The following is a 16,827-nucleotide window of genomic DNA, read 5'->3' on the forward strand; positions in this document are numbered from 1 at the left end:
CATCTGAACAATTCAGAAAGAGATGCAGACCACAACTCCAGTCTGAGGCTGCGCACACCAGCCGCTCATAGAAGGCCACTGCCCCAAAGCCAAGGCTCAAAGACTCAAGAATCTACAGTGTGAAGTCCAGGGCCAACCGCAGCAGAAAACATGTGCAATCGAAAGGAAGGTTCAGAGGGGGTCAGTTTTCTGTTTCTCCCTTTCAGCCCAGGCCCGTGTGGGTATGCTCCCGTCTACCCACATTGAGGGGGGATCTTCTACCCCAGTTTACTGACCCACACTAATCTTCTCTGGCTGTACCTCATAAATAAAGCCAGGCATGGGCTTTCCCAACGCTCCAGGCTTTGGCTCCCGCTGGGAGCACTGGCAACCCCCACACTCACACACTTGTTCTGATTCTTTCCCAGGAGACGCTGCCTGCGCTGTACCGTTTGGCTACCTGGTGCTCTAGTTCACATGGAAAAGGCAGGGGAAGCACTTGATTTCTTTTCCTTTTACTCACTAGATTTCAGTATAAAGATTGGCTAACTATTAGGCTTTGAAGTGGCCAAAATCTGTTTTTATGATGCAGTTGTGGGCTTACGGTTACCAACACGTTTGACGGGTTTCAGCATAGTGCGCTCAGCAGTACCGAAACTAAGACTGCCACCTTTGGGCTGCTGCAGCCCTTCAGGCTGGCCTCTGAGCCCTTGAGACACCACCCCGGGAGAGGTCAAGATGCTCCAGCTCATTTTGTGTATTTCCTATTCCAGGGGTAGAGTCCCCTCTCCAAGAAGAGCTGCATTTCTTTTTTTCCTGGTAATCTGAGACTACTGCCCAGTTTCCAGACTCTCAGGAAATGGTTTGCTCACTGTCTTTTCAGCAAAGCTAAGGGAAAAAAATGTATATATGATAAACATAGCACGGCCTCAGAGATTCCCTGCTGGAACTTGAGATCTGAATTTCCTTACTTCTGTGTGCATAGTCATGCTGTGACCTGGAACTAAGAGTACCAGTTTGGGTTTGAAAGCAGTGAAGGAACCACCATCGCAATCGATTACCCTGAGGGTCAAGATAGTAGAAAATTATAAAGAATGGGGAAGTGATGATGAAGGTGGCCTCTGGGAGGAGGGCCAGAGGGCTGGCAAAGCTCTTCTTAGCCTAAGTCCTGCTTGCTTTATGTAATACAGTTCAGTAAGCTGTGTGTCTTACTGAAGTTTTCAATACCTATTTTTATTTTACAATACAGTGGTCCAAGGGTACAGAATTTCAGTTAAATAAGAAGAGTAAGTTCTTAAGAACTACCATAGTTATTTCTGGAAAATTTTTCTTCCTTGATATTTTCTAGCAGTCATTTCATCCAAGACGGGCAATTTTACTTCTTTCTTTTCAACCAACAGGTATGCCTTTTATTTCTGACTCTTGCCTTTCTGATTTGGTTAGAACTTATTACACCATGTCATGTAAGAGTGGTTAAAAACAGACATTCTTGTTTGTTCCAGATCTGAGGGAAAATCCTTTAGTCTTCCACATTCAACAGAATGTGCGCTATAAGTTTTATTGTAGATGGTTTGCCATAAGCTGAGAAGTTCTCCGCTCTTCCTATTTTTTATTCCTGTTTCTGTCTTTTTGGTTTGGTGTGAATGGTTGTTGAGTTTTGCCAACTATTTTAATGCATTGATTGATGTAATTCTGTAGCTTTCTTAATTACCCTGTTTATGTGGTAGATTGCAATGAGTGATTTCCTAATTTTGAGCCAGGCTTACATACTTAGAATAATTTGGACTTCATTTCTTCCAGTATGTGGGTCAGAGACTCATTCACATTTCTGGGTTGCTGGCTTTTGTGCCTAATAAAAATGCAGGAACCTGGGTCTGAGGCCCCAGGTCACTTGCTCTTTTCCACACTCAGGTTGCAGTCTTTCCCCACGCTTACCAATCGCGCCTGAACCACAGTCCTCACAGGCTGGGGTCCCTCTATGGATGTGACAGGCAATGTAATAATCTATGTAAACTAGACAACCTCAAATATAGTCCATCATCCTTTGGTTTGTGGGTCTCAAACGCCCAAAGGAAATAATAGGCTGAATGCTTCTGATCAACCCAAAAGAAAAATAAATCCTTATTTTCCCACTTAATGACACATTTGAGTCTTTAAAGAGTCACAAGACAGCTGAGTCTTTTTGCACAGATGCCTAATGCTGCGACAGGGCTCAGGAGCTGGAATTTTGCTTTCTGATGAATATGGTAGTGTCAGATATTACAGCTGGATAATTATAATGGCAGGAATCCTGCACCTTCCCAGTAGGAGACTGAAACTGAGTCAGGCTATGAATTGGACTGCACACTCTCCAAAAGGATAATTACTAATGGGAGAATTGGAGGAATAAATGTGTTATCACTGTTCAATTTTATTTCCTGGGAACTGATTGCTTCCTTCACAGGGGGCAGGGGTATTCCTTGGTGCATTCTGGGAAGCGTACTCCTATGGAATCGTGATAAGTAATAAAACAGGTTTCCGAGAAAGAGGGCTTTAAAGCACAGGCTAAATGATGTTGCGGTATGGCCCTGGGTTGGAGAATCGAGCCTGTGACAGCTGACTAAGAGTGAGGTGGAACACTTTGAACATGACCACAGTGGATCATAAAACCAGAAGGCTGGGATGCCGGCAGGGTAGAGAGCCCCGCAACTCTTGGGTGGTGCTGCCTCCCACTCCTCTAAGTAACAGATCACAGGCATAAGAATTTCCTGGAAACTCCTGGTCCACCAGGGCTGCTCCGGAGAGTGTATGGATGATTTTTAAAGTGGTCGGGTGACTATGTAGCTCCCACAGATGGCAGTGACTGTGACAGAGCAGGGTCACAGTGCAGATCACGCATCACACCTCAGCTGGCTTCAGGGGAACCTTTTGGTATTTACCTATTTGGGGCATAAGATTTATCTTTGTAGGTGTTTTTCCAGAACAAACATAACAATACACATTCATGTCCTGAGTATCCTTAAGTTGGGGGTGAGTTGTGAGCCCAGGATCTGCTGGCTGCAGAGTGAGGCCACAGGGGCCCCAGAGCTAGTCAGGAACGAGCTGCTCAGTGAGGAAGAGAAACTGCCCGGCTCTGCCTGAACTGTGATGATTCTCCTAGCATCCCTGGCCCAGTAAGCAAAGGTTTTGAACTTCAGAATCAGAATATAGTAGAACCTTTACCATTCTAGACTCAGACTTAGTAGGCCCCCTACAGAACTGCACCCAGCAACACTGATTCAGAAACTTGGATGCGGGCAGAACCTGCACTTTTCATTCACAGTCCAGGAACTGCAGAAGCAGGTGGTTCAGGGAACTGAATTCAAGAGAGCCTTCCCCCGAGGGTGAGAGGTTATCTTGGCACAAGTTCATGGAAAGAATTGTGGAGGGAACCAAGGGCCCAAACAAACTCTGACGTGACAAAAAGGTAGGCATCTGGAAATGACGGTGCAGTCTTTTAAGCTGGAGACTTGCGGGTTTCTGCTCTTCTGCTTGAGGTGTCTGTGTCCCCTGAATGGATCCCAAAGGCCCTGAGGCTGGAAGCTGAGTCCTCAGTGTGGGAGGGGTGAAACTTTAGAACAAAGGGCCTGGTGGGAGGTCATCACATCATGGGGAAGGGATTAACATAGTTCTCTCCTTGAGGTGGCCCATCAGCTCCTGGGAGGATTTCTTTTAAAAGAACAGGACTGGCCCTCCTCACTCTCCAGCTTCCTGCCCCACAGTTTGCCCTCCTGTTCCTGCACACTATTGCTAGTTCCGTGCCACTCGTCATGAGGGCCTTGCCAAGGCCTTGCTGATACCAGTGCCGAGACCTTGAGCTTCCAGGTGGGAGCGATTTTCTTCTTAAAGAACCCAGCTTTGGGTATTTTGCTATGGCAACAGTAGACTAAAAGTTTCAGCCCCAACACCAGGTGGTCCTTATGAAGTGGAGCTAAGGATCAGGTGCTGATGTCCACATTTCCAGTGTCAGGTGCTCCTTGAAATCTATCCAGGGTTCCACAGAGCCAAACCCTTGGCACTGAGGAGACTGTGGTGAGAGAAAGGCTGCGTCTTTGCTGCTCTATCTTCACTGTTGGAACAATAACTCTGAGGGGACATCCTACAAGTATGCATCCTCTCTGTGCAGAGATAGCTCCTAGCTATGTGAGCAGGTGGCCTTGCTGATGGCTTCCAATGGCAGCAGGAGGAAGATGGCAGATGATGTGCACCTGGGTGCTGCCTTTGCGAGGGAGGGCTCAGGACACTCCTTCAAAGGTTTTTTATAAAAAGGTGGTTCTTTCACACTTTGGCATCTGCTTCAGAGCCCCTCCATTCCTCCCCAAGCTCCCAGAACCTTCCTTCTTGCTGTTACTTCTCCATCTGTGGAGAACTGGGAAGAATGGCCCCAAGCTTCCCAGGGCAACCTCACTATTAACCTGACTTGATCTTAGCCACATTCTCATTTCTCATATGTCTTCTCAAACCTCTATTACCATTAATGCCCCCAACCATTTCTTTTGAGGTCTATCTAAATAAGACACTCCAAAGAGTAACAGGTTGGTTTTTTTTTGCGGAACCGGGGATTGAACTCAGGCCCTTGCACTTGCCAGGCAAGTGCTTACTCCACTGAGTCATCTCCCCGGCCCCTAACAAGTTTTAATTAATCATTACTGTTATTATTATTTTACGTTTGTAAAAATGAGATTGGAGCAAAATGCCTGTAACTCTCTTTTGACTTAATGGAGAAAACACGCAAGCCCGTACATCTTCCTGAAAAGAGACCTCAGGCAGAACTTTGCTGGAGCATCACATTTGTAAGCAAGACTGATTACCTCTGCACTCCTCATGGGGCTACAGGTTGTCTCCATAAGCCACAGCAGCAACCTCTGAACTTCAGATCCATGACTAAACTCCTGTGCTGGAAATAACCCTGCCACTGTCATATTCAAATGAGATAGAAGAACTTTTCTAGCATTTTCTATTTGCTTTGTTTCAGTTAGTGGTAAAGGGCTATGCACTCTTTTTTCTTTTTTTTCATCCTGTCTCAGGCTTATTTGTACAAAGAGCTCAGAAGGATACTGTTATAACCTGACCAAAGCACCGCCATCCTGTTCTTTATGCGCCGTCTTAGTGAACCATGTCGGCTGCTGTAAAATGTGCCTATCTCCTTTTTTTTTTTTTTCCTTTGTGGACCGGGGATTGAACTCAGACCCTTGCGCTTGCCAGGGAAGCGCTTATTCCACTGAGCCATTCTGTTCCTGTAAACTGTTGTTGCGAGCCCTCGCCCCCACCCTTAAATTCCAATGTGTGCCTAACTCACAAAACTTCTGTTTCTGCAAGCCGTTGCTGTAAGCCCTCGCCCCACCTTCGAATTCCAAGAACTTCTCCAGACCCCCAACCATATCTCGTCTCAGCAGCTGCCATGTCTCCTTGGACTCCCTGAGTTGTACCCCGCCTGCTTTGTGGTTTAAAGCTTTATAAACCCCATGCTCCCCCCTTTGGGGCGCACTTAGGCACTTTGTGCCAGGTGTTGCCACTGGGTACCAGCTAAAATAAAGCGCTTCTTTAACTTTTGGACTTGCCTCATTGTCATTCGATTTTTGAGCTACAACAGATACCAGCTCTCCCACAGGCGCCCCAGAAGTCACACCAGTCCTTCCGTTTTCGCATCAGCAGATAAGAGGCTTTTACTGTGGAGCTTTCACAGGGAGCTGGGCACCTTTGGGGGCCTGTGCACCTTTGGGGGCCTGTGCACCTTTGGGGGCCTGGGCCTTGGCTGGAGCAGAAGCCGGGGTCTGGGCCTTTGGCCAGCAAGGCCTGCGACCCTTGGCAATATGAGCATGGATACATTTCCCAAGCTTGCAGTGGGCGATATAGACAAGCAGACCGAGCCTGCAGTTTCCTCCCTTTGGGATGATCTTGGGCTTGAAGAGGGCCTTGATAGCCTCGGCGCGTGCACTCACAGCCTTGGCATTGTTTGCCTGCATCTTCTTGAAGCCCTTCTTGTTGTGCTTCTTGGCAAAACACATGTTCCTAAGGAACTTGGGATCTACCCCCTTTAAAAATTCATATTTTTGTGACTGGGGTTTCTTGATGCCATTTTCAGGACTGGTTGTACGTGGTGTGGTTCTTGGACGTGGCCATAACTGCACTGTAAGTGGTGGCTGCCAAGCGCCTGGAGCCAGAAGAAGAAAAGCTATGCACTCTTTTCAACTAGCTGAACTTTCTCTTGTTGGCAATTATAGGTAAGCACAGAGGCCAGGGTTGGATCCCTGGCACTGCATGCCGTGCTGGCCCTGCCCTGAGGGTGTGCTGAGCCGGCGATGGAGTCCCAGTGTGGTGGCACATGCCTATAATCCCAGCACTAGAGAGGCACAAATCAGGAGGATCACTACAAGTCCGAGCTGCATAGTGAGACCCTCCCTGCACACACACACACACACACACACACACACACAAAACCTAACAATTAAAAGTGCCTACCAGGATTATTTGAAGGCCTGGATTTCTATTACTTAGTATTGAGAGAAATAAGGCAATCCTGCCTTAGTTAAAAAAAAAAAAAATTGGGCTGGTGAGATAACTCAGAGGACTAAGGCCCTGTTTAAGCAAGCTTAGTCAAGTGTGGGGACTGTGGTTCGACCCCCCAAAAAAAAACATACTGCACTAGCCCCGCCCCCAGGGCAGGCTGAGCTGGTCATAGAGTCCCTGCATGGGCACACACCTGTAATCCTAGTGCTGGGGAGGCTGAAAGTCAGAGGATTGCCATTAATGTGAGCTGCATAGTGAGACCCTATAACGTTTAAAAAAAAATGCAAGGAAGAAAAGCATGGAAAGAGAATTTAGCACACTGAGTATAGACGTGTAGTCACAGTGCATAGGTGTGATGATTTTCCAACCGTTCCTCACCTCGAGTCAGGTCCTTCATTTATCTACCATGAGATGAGTGCCGGGTCACTCAGTGCTTCTGTGGAGCCAGCATCCACCCAGGAACAGAGACACCCTCAGCATTGGAAACCGAGAGCTGTTAACTCAGGGAACTGATTGCCAAAGTATTGGAAGGAGTGGAGCGGCTTAAACTGAAAACTAGCCATATCATGTGCTGGTGTAGATGCTGGTGTTCTGTTGTTATTAAGAATATAAGATAATATGATTTTGGAGAGTATTGGTTGTTTCTTAAAATTTTAGGCATGTAACTTTCCATACAACCTAGCCACACTACATTTAGGAATTTTCCTAAAAGATATGTGCATAGGTGGTCATAGTAGCCTTCCCTATAAAGCTCAAAGCTGAAAATAACCCAAAAGTCAATGAAAAGGTGGATGGAAAAAAAGCAAAAATGAGATACATACATGCATACAACAGAAAAAAAGAATCAATGATTAAAATATACAACATTGGGGGCCTGGCCCTAGCTCAGTTCTTTAAGTGGCTGTTTCCACAAAGTGGTCAGCCTCTGATTGCTGTAGTTCGATCCCCACAACACTCCAGCCAGCCAAACCTGCCCTGAAGGCATTTGGAGAAAAAAAAAATATATATATATATATATATATAGGATCAATCTAATTATGCTGCACAAAAGATTAAAAACTTTAAAGAAGTAACACATCCTATATGATTCCATTTATACGCTTCTAGGAAATGCAAGATTTCATCACGGAAAGCGGAGGGGCTACCAGGAAAAGGGAGGGAGAGACTGCAGAGGCCCACGGCAACTTTGGAAAGGCGTGGACATGGCCGTCACTGTTGCTGAGATGGCAGTGGTGTTGGCGCTCAGACCACAGAGTCCTGAGATGCTGATTATTTTAAGGCAAAGGCATTTGGAGAGCAGCAGAGGCTTGGAGAAGCTTCACTCTGATATTCTCATACCCACCAAAAGACCAGACACACCAAAGAGGGAAACAGTTGCCTTTCCCCGCCTCCTCCTCCAGGGGTCATTAACTAAACTCTCATTGCATGAAGGAAGCCTCAGAAGTGTCGTCACACCTGGGTTGACTTTGGCACAAGCTGTTGCTCACCCTACCCTGCTCCCGCCAGTGCATTCATTCTTCCAAGGAGAACAGTTTACGAACTATAGTCTGGTCTCTTGGCTCATTGATTCCACATAAAAATCCCTTATTATCCTTCTGAATCACCTACATTCCCCACTACCTCTCCTCTATGAGTATTTATACCTTTCTAGGTTATTGGCTGATCCTTTCCCTATGATTTCCCCATACACATGAATAAATCTGCATCCCTTCTCCCCTCGTTAATCTGCCTAGTGTTTTATTTCAGCAAAACTGCAGCAGGTACAGGGAAATTTCCCTCACCTCTTCAGTGGGATCAGTTTATACTTACATTAAAACTTCTCAAGTTACAGAATTTGATTCTATACCATTTAGTCTATGTCATGATACTTCAACAAAACAATAAAGATATTTTGCTGGATGTAGTGCCTTATGCCCGTAATCCCAGCACTGGGGAGGCTTCGGCAGGAGGATCACTACAAATTCAAGGCCAGCCTCAACTACATAGTGAGTCCAAGGCCAGCTTCAGCTATAGTGAGACCATATCTTTAAAAAAAAAAAAAAAAGGCAAAAAAGAAAGAAAGCAGTCTTCCCAGGAGATGGCTGGAATTGTAAAATAATGGAAAGCCATCTTCCCTAGGGATCAGCACCTGCACAAAAACCTGATGGCAGGATTGGAGACCCAGCAGGAAAAGCATGTGCACAGAGCCCTTATTTGTTTGGCCACAGAGACCAATGGGATCCCCACAGAGGCTGCTGTTGCAGTCACCCCTCTGCTCCTCTTTAGGAAGCAGCGCGACACCCTCTCTGTGGGCAGAGCTATGGGAGCCTGAAGTCATTCATAGACGCTGCTGCCCCTGGAGGCCATCACTGACACAGAGAAAAAATGGCCCCATTCTGCCTTTTGTCTTCCAACCTCCTCCTACCTTCCTCTTCCATTCACAGAAGCTCTCTGAAAGCCAGCTGGGAGTGGGTTTATTTATTGGTTTCAAACTCTGCATCATCAAGAAGGAGTAAGGAGAAGTATTTATGGAATTGAAGGTTAATGGACGAGCAACTGTCACATCTAGCTGATGTACACCTCTTGACAAAGGGAAATATAAATAGTTAAAGGCACACAGGTTTTACTCTCATAGATCTTGTCTGTTAGCGCATTCTGGTTCTTCTGTAATTACATGGCTTCCCCATCCCCTGACACCAAGCAGCCCAGAATAAAAGCAGATGTGAAGGCCAAGAGAAAGAACAGGATATGGGCACAGAACATAGGAAGAAAAGAGAGTGTATTCATGTGGGTGGGGACCAGATTAGCCACCAGGGGAGGCTGGCCTTTTCTGCCAACAAACAGCTTTGGGGGATTTGACAGCCAGAAGCTGAAATAAACCTTTCTAAGAATGCCTGCTATATAAATAGATGCTGATGGGGCTCAGAATATGGCACCCCAAAATACAACAGTAGGAGAACAGAATATGCCACTCCAAAATGTGCCTCTTTTGCATAGGATTATTTTGAGTTTATTATTTTGGGAAATAGCAGACATGAGAGAAACTCTGAAAATAGACAACTGTTCCATTTGTAAGACGAATTCGCATCTATAAAGGCAATCTCCATTTGTGAGCGTATCATTCTGCCCGTACCAGGAAGAGAAGGATGACTCTACATCACTAGAAACCCTTATCAATGGGAAGATGGTGACTCACTTTGCCAAATGAAACTTTATTTGAGTTCTGCACTTCTCATTACCTACCACCGGCTCTTCCTGTCATCAGCTCTTCTTCGTTTGATTCCACTGATGAGAGTACGTAAGCCAGCCCTGAGGTTTACTCATTGTCCTCTATATCTAGGACTCACGTCCTCTATATTGCCCTCTGTATATTTTCCCATATACACAGCAAAGTAGCTCTGTGTCTCTGTGCTGCAAAATATCTATGGCTGGGTAACGAAGGTGTAGCAGCCCTGAGGGCTGGGAAGGCCAAGGTCAAGGCGCTAGGAATGTCTGGTGAGGCTGCTATTTACCTCCAACATGACAGCGTTTGGTGCATCTTCTGGAGAGAAAAATTACATCCTTGCCTGGGTGGAAGGGCAAGAGCATCCTCCCATCAAGCTTGAGCCCTCATAGCCCTGGTTCCTCACTCAGGGTAACTGAATCCCATACTATATTTTTCTTAAAAACATTTATTTATTCGGTACAGGGTCTCGCTATGCAGCACAGACTCATAGTGATCCTCCTGTCTCAGCTTCCCCTGTGCTGGGATTATAGGGATGCACCACCACACCAGGTTTTCTAATGAAAATATTCACTTTAGCATAACAGTAGCCAGCTGTGCATCTCAGTGGCTGTGCTGGGGAATCCAGGAAGCAACCTTTCTGTTCACCTGCTTGGTAGGTGTATAGCAAGGTAGACACACAGGAGTCAAAGTATCAGCAGTTGGTTGAGCTTTACTCATGTTATTCTCTGTATTACATTTTTCTGTATTTATAATTTGTTTTATTAAATACTGTATTTTGATTTTTCTTGTGGAATTAGCCCAATTCAGTACAATGTCTCGTGAAAATCCACTTTTACAACTCTGGGAAGAGGTTGAAAATGAGTCATAAGATGACTCAGCTACTTATAGGACTTGAATCCTATAAGCCAAAGAAGTTAGCAAGATAGGACAGAAAATTACAGAATGAAAACTTGATTCAGATGAGGAAGAAAACAATAATGTAAACGAATATTTGACTAATCAGAATGCTACAAAATTGGCGTGCATACCTGAACGATCCAACATGACAACTAGGTTAGAAAATATTACTAGGTTTTCCAGGGGCAAAATCTATTGTACAGGATGCTGACACTGCGATTCAGTGTTGGAAATTGTGTGTAACACGACGTGCCCCAAGATGCGGTGAAACACGCTAATAATGAAATGGAAGTAAAGAGTTCTATGTGCATCAGTAATGATGCACACAAATGTCTTTATCCTGGCACCTCACCATCCAAACATGATAGCAGGACTTTATCATTCCAATCCTCAGAACCTAAAGGAGTTACGAAGAAGGGACATGTGCTATTATTGAAAATTTTAAAACAATGATACCTGAGAGACTTGGTTTCCTTCAGAATTGCCTACTTTGATGACAAAAAGCCCCATCAAGACAGAAAGAAATCTGACAGTGCGGCTGTTATTTGTTCATTTTCTTTTTGAAAGCTTAGTTTCAAACTGTCAAGCAATTTATACAGTGTCCAAATACAGGACAATTTAAGAAGAACGTGCGCACTTCATGGTCATTATAGCTTTTGGCAATAACTTTTCAAATATGGACAAATAAATTCTTCCAGATAAACTTTCCAAATATGGTATGAAATATATGTCCTGATAGATATGAAGACATTTCACACCTTGAATTTAGAAATTTATCTTGGTACTCAGCCGCCAGGTCCTTATTCAGGCAGCTGTCAACCATATCACGTTGTGAACAGACTTGTTGCACCTATTTCAAAAAGTGACCACAATGTCACATTAGGCAATTGATTCACTAGTTACTCACTGATGTTACATTTGCTAACAAAAAAATCAGCTACCAGCACAGGAACTATTCCCAAGAACAGAGCCAAAATTTCCCCATGTTGCAAGGTCATGTTAGGGAGATGTATTGTACAATCTTCAGTCTTCAGATTTCAGGAAGACATAACACCGGTCTTATATACGGTGATGATAAACAAAGTAGTATTGATTTTGTCAACATTATACCATGGTGATAAGATGGATAGTGAAGCCAAGCATGGCGGTGCATACCTGTAACCCCAGCACTTGGGAGACTGAGGCAGGAATATCCTGTGAGTTCAAGGATAGCCTGGACTGTGTAGGGAGATCACCCTGTCTCAAAAATAAAAATTAAAGATAAACAAAGAAAATATTAATAGCTAATTCTCAACAAGTGAAACCAGAAATAGTTTTACACATTTTACAACAAAACAAAAGGTAGAGTAGATGTTCTTGATGAGTTTTGCAGCAACTATGATACAACTTGAAACACAAAGTGTTGACCAGTGATTGTGCTTGACTCAATCCTAAACCTATCAGGCATGAATAGCTTATAGTTTACAAAGAAAATAACAAGCATGAAATATCATGGAGAAATTTTCATAGAGGCCTGGGACTGGAATTGACAAATGATCAATTACAACAGAGGAAAAGCTATATGCATCTGCCCAAAGCACTCTGCAAAAGAACTCTGGAGCAAACCTGTGAATAGACAGGCGCAACATCTCGAGAACCTCCTAAGAAAACAGCAAAGGAAGTAAGATGTCAAGAATGTCCTGCCGAAAAAGAAAGGCAAACAAAACACAGGTGCAGTCACTGTGTAAGTTACACTTGTACATGGAACATGTGGCTTTCGTGTGTGGAAGGTACCGAAGGTGCGATAATTGAAGTAAGGAATGTTTTGCGGTAGCGTTGCATTTGTATCTTCATTGCAATTCACATAGGAATTTATTTGTTATTATTTTTTAGACTTATTAAGCAAACAAGCAGCTGATGTATGTAGAAAAGGTTGATGTTTATTCTAAATACTTAGTACATATTTAAAATTTTATTTTATTGTTATTTTATTTTCCTGCTGTGTGAGCATTGTATAGTCTAGTAGGAAGCTCCTGTCAAAAGAGGAAGACAAGAGAGGTGACAAGCATGGCCTGCCGAACAAGAAAGCAAGCTAAGCATGTGTGCTTTGGGTGGAAGTGATACTTTTTCATAGAACATGCTGTTTGCATGTGTGAACATGCTTAGGTATGATCATTGAAGTACAGATTATTTCTGTGGCAAAGTTTCATGGTATTTTCATTGCAGTTCATATAGGAATTTATTTCTGGTCTTTTTTAGATTTAGGAAGCAAGGAAATAGTTGATGTAGAAAATGTTGATGTGTACTCTAAACATTAATTCATTACGTATTGCAAATTTAATATTTTATTTTATTGGTGTTATAACTTGTGTCTAGGTGTCCCCCCAAAACCTCATGTGGTCACAGGCTTTCCTGAGGTGGCTGTGCCAGGCTTCTTAAGAGTGTGCGTGGTAGCCACCCTAAGGCTGGGTACCCTGGACAAGATGTAAGGGACAGAGAGGGCTTGTCGCTTGCTTGTTTTTGCTGTCCTCTGCCTTCCATGAACCGTTTCTCCTCTGCCGTGCTCCTCCATTATACCACCCTTCCTTGGAGCTAGTGGACTATGGACAGAGGCCTCTGCACATGGTGAGCCAAATCAGCCTCTCATCCTTTAAGTGTGGGTGTTGGGTATTTCAACAAGAAGAATAACTAAGGTGATGTCTTATTTTCCTGTTAAATTCACATTGTATAATATAATAAAATTCATAAAATTAAAATAAGTAATTTATCCATAGATATACTCTTTTTTTTTTTTTTTTTTTCCCGGAACCGAGGATTGAACTCAGATCCTTGCATTTGCCAGTCAAGCGCTTATCCTACTGAGCCATCTCCCCAGCCTGATATACTCTTAAAAAATAAATGTGAGTGTTATATGCCCTCTATAATGTGCCTTTTACAATTTTTTTCTGTGATGCCTATAAGGACGCTAATCCCATTGAGGAGGGATGATCCCTCAGATTGATTGATTGATTGCCTTTTTGAGACAGGATTTTGCAGTGCAGTTCAGGCAGGCCTTAAGTTCGCTTTGGAGCCCAGGCTGGTCTCAAACTCACAATGATCCTTCTGCTTCTGCTTCCCAAGTGCTGGGATTACAGGCATGAGCCACCAGGCCTGGCCACTCATGTTTTGAACACCAGCCAAGGATAAATTTTGTTTGAATATGAATTGTTTCAACACAAATTTGGGAGGAGACACCATCATTAAAAATATAACACTGTATTATTAAACTTTTATTCTTCTATTTAATATCGCTTTCTTTACAAGAGTCTGTGCCAACCAAAGGGAAAAATTGCTTTTTCCTCTGTGACTATGCCCACAAACATCAAATCCCACACAGTTCCAGAAGGACCTGAGATGCCACTAGTAAACTCAAGAAGTCATACACTGAGCACAGGAACTTATCCGTTTACAAATTCTATTTTTATATCCTACAGATTAAAGTTAAATTACTTCAAAGCCTGCTGAGTTTGATCATAAGAACCATTTACAAAGTGGAAAGTAATTTAATGTGGGAAAGAGGAGGCATTTTTAGCTTAGTTCTCTGGCATACACTTGCCTCAAATGGCCTGGGAACTGCACGTGCTGAGCTCACTTATTCAGATAAGCTATATCTTATTCAATTGGCTTGACACTGACAAATTCATTGGTAGCAACCCTTGCAAAAACGCCTAACAAATGAAACCCTCTGGAAAATAAGTGTAATGAAATAATGAAAAGTGTTCATCTTTTATATATGCACAAGGTTGAAATAAAATTTCTAAAAATGTATTATGGTAAAAGATGCAAGGCTATTAACCCCTCCCAAGCGACTTCCCCTCACTTCAAAAGCACTTACAGTATTTTCAGAAGCCGTTCTAGGTATTCGCTTTGGTGTCTTTTCATGGCTTGCTGAATGGCCTGAATTGAGTCAAAATATATAAGGCAAATTCTGTTAAGTGAAAAAATTATGGTGTGTCCTCGTCTGCCTTGTCCACTGGATTCCTGGCTCTTCCCAAAGTAAAAATGGCCATGAAAGATAAGTGTTCTGAATCAGTGGAAGAGGCAGCCACAGCAGCACAAATAAAGACACTCATAAAAGAAGTGTGTTGTTTAATTATAGCTCCTAAGTTCAGGTCTTCTTATATTGTCTCATATGATCAGAGAATGTTTCAGAGATCATTGCCCTTTTAAGTTTAGTTTTACTTATATAAGTAATTCATAACTTATAAATACAAAAATTCAAAAGCGTAGATAATGCACATAGATTTTAATCACCACCCACAATCTCACTCCTCTCCGGAGAGTCATTGTCCTTTGGGGAGGAATGAGTGTATTGCATCTCACCCTTTCACTTTTACATTTGCCTCCATATGTCCATAGACAGGGACAGGTTCTGTTTTAAATACATTTTTACATGTGAGATTGTTTGTAGGTTGCAAAATTGGCCATAAGACTTTTCAGCATCTCTCACTGGGAGATGTTCCCACCACTTGAAGTTGGGCTAGACTTATGACTGGCTTTGCCTAACCTAACACAGCAGAAGAGATGTGGAGCTCTTTCCAAACTAGGATTCAAGAGGCTTTGCGCTTTCCACTCTTCCTCTCTTAGAACTCCAAAATGAGCATGAGATCCGGCCTAGGCTAGCACCACGGGGGAGTGTGTGGAAAAAGACCTTAGCAGCCCCCTCCCTGGACCAGTTGAATGCAAATGTGTGAGTTCTCCTGAGAGTATTAGTAATCAGGTCGCACTCTGAGAACTTGCCTGTGGAACCAGATTACTTAAACGACTGTATTTTGGAACAGTTTGCTATCAGCAGAGCTAATGCCTAACAAATGAAATGCTTGAAACTAGAAAATCTAGAACTGGAGCTATGTGTTTTTATTGTTATGTTATAAAACTTTGCCTCGGCAAAATTTACCAACCCAGCTTATTCTTTTTAATAGTTACATGTATTAGCATTTTATTGATATCTCATGGTTGGATATTTACTCGGTGAGTGGTAGTTGTATTGTCTCTTTTCTTTGTTTCTCTCTCCCCTAGTTTCTTTCTGCCTGTCTTTTTCTCCCTTTCCTCCATATTAAAGAATCCCTAATAGCCTATATTCATCCCTTTGTATCTTTCTCTAACAATATTGATTATAGTATCTTATTTAATACATTAATTTTAAGAAAAGAAACCAAAATCATGCAGTGCCAGAGCTTCAGCATCTCACATTGTAACAATTTGCTCACAAAGAGCTCTGATCTGCACAGTCTTCAGGTCTGATCTTGAATTTTCCAAAAGTCATGTCCATTTGAATTCCATCAGTATCCTTCTTTACACAAACTAAGTACAATGGTACAACAATCTTTAATATAATGTGTAACTGTCAGGGTTAGTATGAAAGAATAGAAAACATGTCAAAAGAAAACATCTTAAATAGTACTATAAGTAAATAGGACAATAAAATCTGTGCTCATGAGCTTTTGGGTAGAAACTGGAGCCCTACTGAGAACATGACTAGAGATCATGCGTGTTACACTCTGGCAAAAATTTAAAAGACAAACACAAACTTGTCTTTCTTTACCCATGTCCTGAGACTTCACAGGAGGCTGAACAGGGGAAATTTCTAGGCAGCCCAGTTCTTGGGCCACGACATAGGTGTCTGCTGCAGCTTTTAGCCACTTTATAATGACAAATTGCAAATGCCATTTGCAGGACAGAAGTGTTTGAAAAATTTTGTCCAGAGGAGAACCACATGTAAAGTTGTATCCAAAGGAGATATGTTTGATGAAGGTCCCTGCAGCCACAGACCAAGGAGTCCTGGCTTCTCCTCATGGCAGTGGCAGACCTTGGCATCACGTATGTGATACTGTTCTTTTCAGGTATAGGAATTCAAGAGTTACAGCATCCTAGAGCTTTCCACCAAGATTTCAGTGGAGGCTGGGAGGCCGGCCAAGGAGCCCGTGAGAGGACACTGGGAAGCTGTGGAAATGAACCCAAAGGTGCAGTGGAGACTCCAGGACATCAGTGATTCCAAGAACACGCAATATCTGCAAAGGCAGGCTGCAGAATAGAATCAGCTCAAGAGAGGCCACGTGGGCTTCAGCCAGCATGGCCATCAGGATAAGATGCCTGAGCCCTCTAGAACTCACATCACACCACTGAATACCTCAGAAGATGGATACAGAGCTGCACAACTTAGCATTTGCTCTGCTGGGTTTAGGTCTTACTTTAGTCTG

Source organism: Octodon degus, unplaced genomic scaffold (assembly GCF_000260255.1).
Source record: "Octodon degus isolate 3935 unplaced genomic scaffold, OctDeg1.0 scaffold00052, whole genome shotgun sequence".
In the NCBI taxonomy this organism is placed as follows: domain Eukaryota; kingdom Metazoa; phylum Chordata; class Mammalia; order Rodentia; family Octodontidae; genus Octodon; species Octodon degus.